General features: G+C 44.5%; 1 pseudogene; it reads right to left on the bottom strand.

The window, feature by feature from the left end:
* LOC111980140 (potassium channel subfamily T member 2-like) overlaps positions 1–6,848 on the bottom strand; it is a 78,493-nt pseudogene that overhangs the window by 7,655 nt on the left and 63,990 nt on the right.

Consider the following 6,848-nt stretch of genomic DNA (forward strand, 5'->3'; position numbering starts at 1 on the left):
GCCACCTCCCCCACTGCCCATGGTCATGCCCCCCGGGCCCTGGCCCTCTGGGCTGCTGTCACTGGAGTCCTGCAGGTCAATGGCCACCGTGCCTATGGGGGACAGAGGACACATACAAGCACTCATACAATCTATGACCAGTCCACACCCTTAGTAGAAAACAGTTATAGAACTGTCCTGTCCATACAAGCACAGGCTAAAGGGAAAATGTGCCCTAGAACAAACACAGATCCAGAATCAGTACAATTTGGCTTTGTGAGAGTACCAATGTGCTGTGACTGGGAGTACCATTGTTCTCTCACAAAGCCAAATAGTACTGATTGTGGATCTGTGCTTGCCCTGTGTGCTATGTTTGCATCCGTGTCTGTGATTGTTCTGGGGCACATTTTCACATTCAAACTTTGAGAACCAGCAGTCCCAGAGTTCTCCACCAGGGGGTGTGGTTGTAAAACGTCTCTAAAACAAAAGGAAACCTACATGCCAGATACATTTCACTCAGTTGGCAGATGCTCTTATCACCAGAGACTTACATTCAGATACTGTTTTATTCCTCATACAACTGTTAGGCTTCTTACATCTGCCTATTGTGGATCAACATGTAAAACATGTCCTAATCTGTGCCATGTACATTGTAAAACATGTCCTAATCTGTGCCATGTACATTGTAAAACATGTCCTAATCTGTGCCATGTACATTGTAAAACATGCCCTAATCTGTGCCATGTACATTGTAAAACGTCCTAATTTGTGCCATGTACATTGTAAAACATGTCCTAATCTGTGCCATTGACATTGTAAAACATGTCCTAATCTGTGCCATGTACATTGTAAAACATGTCCTAATCTGTGCCATGTACATNACATTGTAAAACATGTCCTAATCTGTGCCATGTACATGGATCAGGAAAGTCACAATTGTATAATAAGAAACATTATGCTAAGTGCACATGGACAAAGGATCTGAGTGTAACTGTGTCACTGTGAGTCAGTGAGACTGACTGACCCATGCTGGCGATGATGCTGTGGACAGGCAGTCTGGTGAGTCCATGGTAGATGGTCTGGGGCCCCACCCCCCTGTCACTGCCCTTGGGCCCCCCCCGCGTGGGCTCTCTGTGGCCCCTGACRAAAGCTGAGTTCTCCTCCTTGGAAATGTTGATGTAGAAGCAGGTGTCTGAGCCGCCCATGATGTGGCCGGGACCTGGGTTCAGCAGGATGTTGGCATTTTCCAGCCTCCGCACTCCGATCAGACACACACCATACCTGACCGAGGAGGAGAGGATCAGATACAGGAAGTGTGTGTGTTTGTGGTTAATAGCATCTGCTAAATGACTAAAATGGCAAATGTGTGTGGTGTGTGGGTGTGTGTGTGGTTAAGAGTGTCTGGTAAATGACTAAAATGTCAAATGTGTGTGGTGTGTGGGTGTGTGTGTGGTTAAGAGTGTCTGCTAAATGACTAAAATGTCAAATGTGTGTGGTGTGTGGGTGTGTGTGTGTGGTTAAGAGTGTCTGCTAAATGACTAAAATGTCAAATGTAAACTTTGTGTATGTCTGCTTATTGACTTACTTCTTGTGTGCGTGGAAGGAGGCGAAGGTGAAACTCTTCCCCTGGTACTCCCCAAAGAACTTGCTCTCCTCCAGACAAATGTGATGCACCTCATTGGCTGAGCAGCGGCGGTAGGTGCGCTGCCACTGGTCAGCTGAGCATGCSCCGCCCTCCCTGAGACACGATCAGGGAATGGATTGGTCATTAGGGGACAGAGTTGACCTTTTAAACAGTGTTGCACGCAGCTTCCCTTTCAGCATCAACCACACATCAAAGACACTTCCCCTCAAGGCTGCAGTGTTAACACTTTACAACTGTGTCAGAAACCAATCAATAACTCAATCAGCACWGAGACACACACAGGGACACAGACACTATCAGAGCAATACAGCTGCCAAGATAGACGCTGCTGAACGCTACACATTGAGAGAGCTTCACACATGGGYTGTGTTCACTTTGTCAGCCTTTAGAAAGGATGAGTTGAGAGACAGGAGGTGAGAAAGGAAGGGTGCGGGGCGGAGAGTGTGGCTGTGGGTGGCGGTGATGTGAGAAGGACTGCATTACAGAAACAACTGTCGTCTGTAAATAATAAATGGACAGTTTCATGGGGACAGCATGCCTGGCCGAGTTAATGTCACCGCACATCAGGGATACGGAAGGAGGGGGAGGGAGTTGTCGGTGGTTTAGGAGGACAGTGACACACACTGACCTGTTGAGGGGCTGGAAGGCTCCTGCAYGTTGCCTGAAGGCCTCTGGGGGTGCTGTTCTGAAAGTAGAGGGGTGGAGGGGGCAGCAGATAGAGGATCATGACTGGTCTGGGTTTAAGAGGATTATGACTGGTCTGGGTTTACTTTAGGTCAGTAGTCTATCTACCATGATTAATCTGCTGTGTACAGCTCAATGTACACAGCATCTGTTAGGCCAAAGGACATACTTCACTGCCTCTGTCTGGTACCACCCACACCCATTGGAAAAAGAGTGTGTGTGTGTGTGTGTGTGGGTTTGTGTGTGTGCACTCACTGTCCTCTAGAGGAGTGGATCAACAGGGTGATGAGGGTGGAGGTAGCAGGACACACACAGTTCAGGGCCAGCATGGCATACTTAAACTCCTCTTCACACACCACATGATCTGCAGACAAAGGCAGCAGGGGAGACAAACCAGTAACACTCAGTATACTGTAATCAAATCAAATTCAACTTTATTAGTCACATGCGCCGAACACAACAAGTGTAGACCTTAACGTGAAATGCTTACTTACAAGCCCTTAACCAACAGAGCAGTTCAAGAAAGAGTTAAGAAAATATTTACCAACTAAACTAAAGTAAAAAAGAACAAAAAGTAATACAATAAAATAACAACAACGAGGCTATACACAGGGTGTACCGGTACCGAGTCTACACTAAAGTTTGGGGTCACTTAGAAATGTCCTTATGAAAGAAAAGTACATTTTTGTCCATTAAAATAGCATCAAATTGATCAGAAATACACTGTAGACATTGTTAATGTTGTAAATGACTTTTGTAGCTGGAAACGGCTGATTTTTTATGGAATATCTATGTAGGCGTACAGAGGCCCATTATCAGCAACCATCACTCCTGTGTTCCATTGGCATGTAGTGTTAGCTAATCCAAGTTTATCATTTTAAAGGCTAATTGATCATTAGAAAACCCTTTTGCAATTATGTTAGCACAGCTGAAAACTGTTGTTCTGATTAAAGAAGCAACAAAACTGGCCTTCTTTAGCCTAGTTGAGTATCTGGAGCATCAGCGTTTGTGGGTTCGATTACAGGCTCTAAATGGCCAGAAACAAACTTTCTTCTGAAACTCATCAGTCTATTCTTGTTCTGAGAAATTAAGGCTATTCCATGCGAGAAATTGAAACTGAAGATCTCATATAACGCTGTGTACTACTCCCTTCACAGAACAGTGCAAACTTGCTCTAACCAGAATATAAAGAGGAGTGTGAGGCCCCGGTGCACAACTGAGCAAGAGGACAAGTACATTAGAGTGTCTAGTTTGAGAAACAGATGCCTCACAAGTCCTCAACTGGCAGCTTCATAAAATAGTACCTGCAAAACACCAGTCTCAACGTCAACAGTGAAGAGGCGACTCCGGAATGTTGGCCTTCTAGGCAGAGTTGCAAAGAAAAAGCCATATCTCTGTCCAGCGTCTGTGTCATTTTGCCCATCTTAATCTTTTTGTTTTATTGGCCAGTCTGAGATATGGCTTTGTCCTGGTAATCCGTCTGGCCCTGCGGCTTTGTGAATGTTGACCTGTTTAAAGGTCTTGCTCACATCGGCTACGAGAGCGTTATCACACAGTCRTCCAGAACAGCTGGTGCTCTCGTGCATGCTTCAGTGTTGCTTGCCTCGAAGCGAGCATAAAAGGCATTTAGCTCGTCTGGTAGGCTCACGTCACTGGGCAGCTTGTGTCTCGGTTTCCCTTTGTAGTCCGTAATAGTTTTCAAGCCCTGTCACATCCGACGAGCGTCAAAGCCGGTGTAGTAGGATTCAATCTTAATCCTGTATTGACGCTTTGCTTGTTTGATGGTTCGTCTGAGGGCATACCGGGATTTCTTATAAGCGTCCAGATTAGTGTCCCACTCCTTGAAAGCGGCAGCTCTAGCCTTTAGCTCGATGCGGATGTTGCCTGTAATCCATGGCTTCTGGTTGGGATATGTACGTATGGTCACTGTGGGGATGACGTCGTTGGTGCATTTATTGATGAACCCGATGACTGAGGTGGTATACTCCTCAATGCCAATGGATGAATCCCGGAACATATTCTTGTCTGTGCTAGCAAAACAGTCCTGTAGCGTAGCATCTGCATCATCTGACCACTTCCATATTGAGCGAGTCACTGGTACTTCCTGATTTAGTTTTTGCTTGTAAGCAGGAATCAGGAGGATAGAATTATGATCAGATTTGCCAAATGGAGGGCGAGGGAGAGCTTTATATGCATCTGTGTGTGTGGAGTAAAGGTGGTCTAGTGGATGTGTCTTCACAGGTAGCTTGTGGGTCAAACATGCTCTGTCTCCTCTGCTGTACCTGTGTGCAAGAGTGAGTGCATTTCTTTGTCTGTCTGATCATTCATCTGTGTGTGTGCCTTTGTGTGTGTCTGTGAGAATATAGCAAGTAACGCCGCTGCTTACGATAAGCACGAGGAGTGGGCTCAGGTCTCCAACCTGACTCTGCCACTCCCCGTGTGCCCCCCCCCCCCCCCCCCCCAAAAATGGGGCTGCCTCTCGTGCCTGTCGCGCTGCCGTGCTGCCTCCTCATATCGCCGCCGCTCAGCTTTCGCTGCCTCCAGTTCTTCCTTGGGGCGGCGATATTCCCCAGCCTGTGCCCAGGGTCCCTTACCATCTAATATCTCCTCCCATGTCCATGAGTCCAGAATCCTCTGCTCCTGTTTACCACGCTGCTTGGTCCTTGGTTGGTGGGTGATTCTGTAACGGATTTTCCTCTTCGTCTGAGGAGGAGTAGCAAGGATCGGACAAATGTGCAGCGTGGTAAGTGTCCATAATGAGATATTTAATAAATCAACAGAACACTGAACAAAATAACAAAAGTACAAACAAACTACCGAAACAGTCCCGTATGGTGCAAACACTAACACAGGAAACAATCACCCACAAAACACAATAGAAAACAGGCTAACTAAATATGGCTCCCAATCAGAGAAAACGACTGCACACTGCCTCTGATTGAGAACCATACTAGGCCAAACACATGAAATATAACATACAGAACAACACATAGAAAAAACATAGAATGCCCACCCAACTCACGCCCTGACCAAAACTAAATAAGACATAAAAAAGGACTAACGTCAGAACGTGACAACAGTAAAGTCTGCAAACACTACGTGAATACTATTTATTTTTTCATTTGGGTACATATTATGATCCAAACAGTCTTTCTATCCCACTATGTCTGTAATTTATACAAATATTATCATCATCAACACAATTTTCCTCTCTGTTGGTGAGTCTAATGGAAGTAAGCTGCTAGACAGAAACGATCTGTGTCTCATTGCTTTATGTGTTTACTAGCTACTAACCTACTCCTGAGGCACAGGTGGGGCTGGACATTCTAGCTACCAACGTTTCTGTCGACAATCAATATGCAAAGCACATCTGGGTTTTAAGGCCAAGATCTCATTTGTACAAACACTGACCCCTAATAATATTTGTCCACTGATTACAGCATATAATGTAATCAAGATTTACACAGCAGGGAAAATGACTGCTCCCTGAGCCTCATTTTATTGGTCATAACTCTATATTGTTTTTTTGTCACAAGAGATTGAAAGAGGTAGCAGAAAAACAGAGAAACAGACAAGGCAGGAGCAGTGAAGGTGGAGTGATGGTTGTATCTATGTTTGTTCAGGCTGGTTCCACTTTCCCCCTCCTTCCCAGGCCTTTGCTAAGTGTGTGAGAGTGTGAAAGGTCCTTTAATAAGACACTGCCTGCAGGGGTGTTGCCAGGTCCCTTAACCCAAAATAAGATAATAGAGCAAAGAAATACAAAAACAACCCGAGAATATAATCTGAAAGGGTAAAACAACCCAGAATGTAAGCTGAAGGGGTAAAAAATAACCCTGAATATAAACTGAAGGGGAAAACACCAGAATGTAATGAAGGGGTAAAAACAACCCAGAATGTAAATTGAAGGGGTTTAAATACAATCCAGAATATAAACTGAAGGGGTAAAAACAACCCAGAATATGAACTGAAGTGGTAAAAACAACCCGAATATAAACTGAAGGGGTAAAAACAACCCAGATGTAAACTGAAGGGGGTAAAAACACCCAGAATGTAAATTGAAGGGTTAAAACACCAGAATATAAACTGATGTGATAAAAACAACCCAGAATATAAACTGATGTTGATAAAAACAACCCAGAATGTAAACTGAAGGGGTAAAAACAACCCAGAATGTAAATTGAAGGGGTTAAAACACCCAGAATATAAACTGAAGGGTAAAAACACCACAGAATATAAACTGAAGGGATAAACAGAGCAATGCCCGTATAGGTAGGAGAGAGAGAAATATATCTTGGAATGACAGGGGAGTTGGACGTCTATTTGACGAATGCATATGTTATGTATCTCTGCTAATTGCATCCTGTTGTTGTTTGTCAAGTAAGTTTGGCCATTGATTAATAAATAGATTAAGCATTAGTGTAAATTCACCTGATGCAGACTACTGGATGGAGGAGGAGCATCTGGGTAATGTATGTTGCAGGTCTTAATAAGGAGGTTTTAATTCATTCAGATTTAATTAGTGTTCTGGCTGAGCAGGCTG

Source organism: Salvelinus sp. IW2-2015, linkage group LG20, assembly GCF_002910315.2.
Source record: "Salvelinus sp. IW2-2015 linkage group LG20, ASM291031v2, whole genome shotgun sequence".
Lineage (NCBI taxonomy): Eukaryota > Metazoa > Chordata > Actinopteri > Salmoniformes > Salmonidae > Salvelinus > Salvelinus sp. IW2-2015.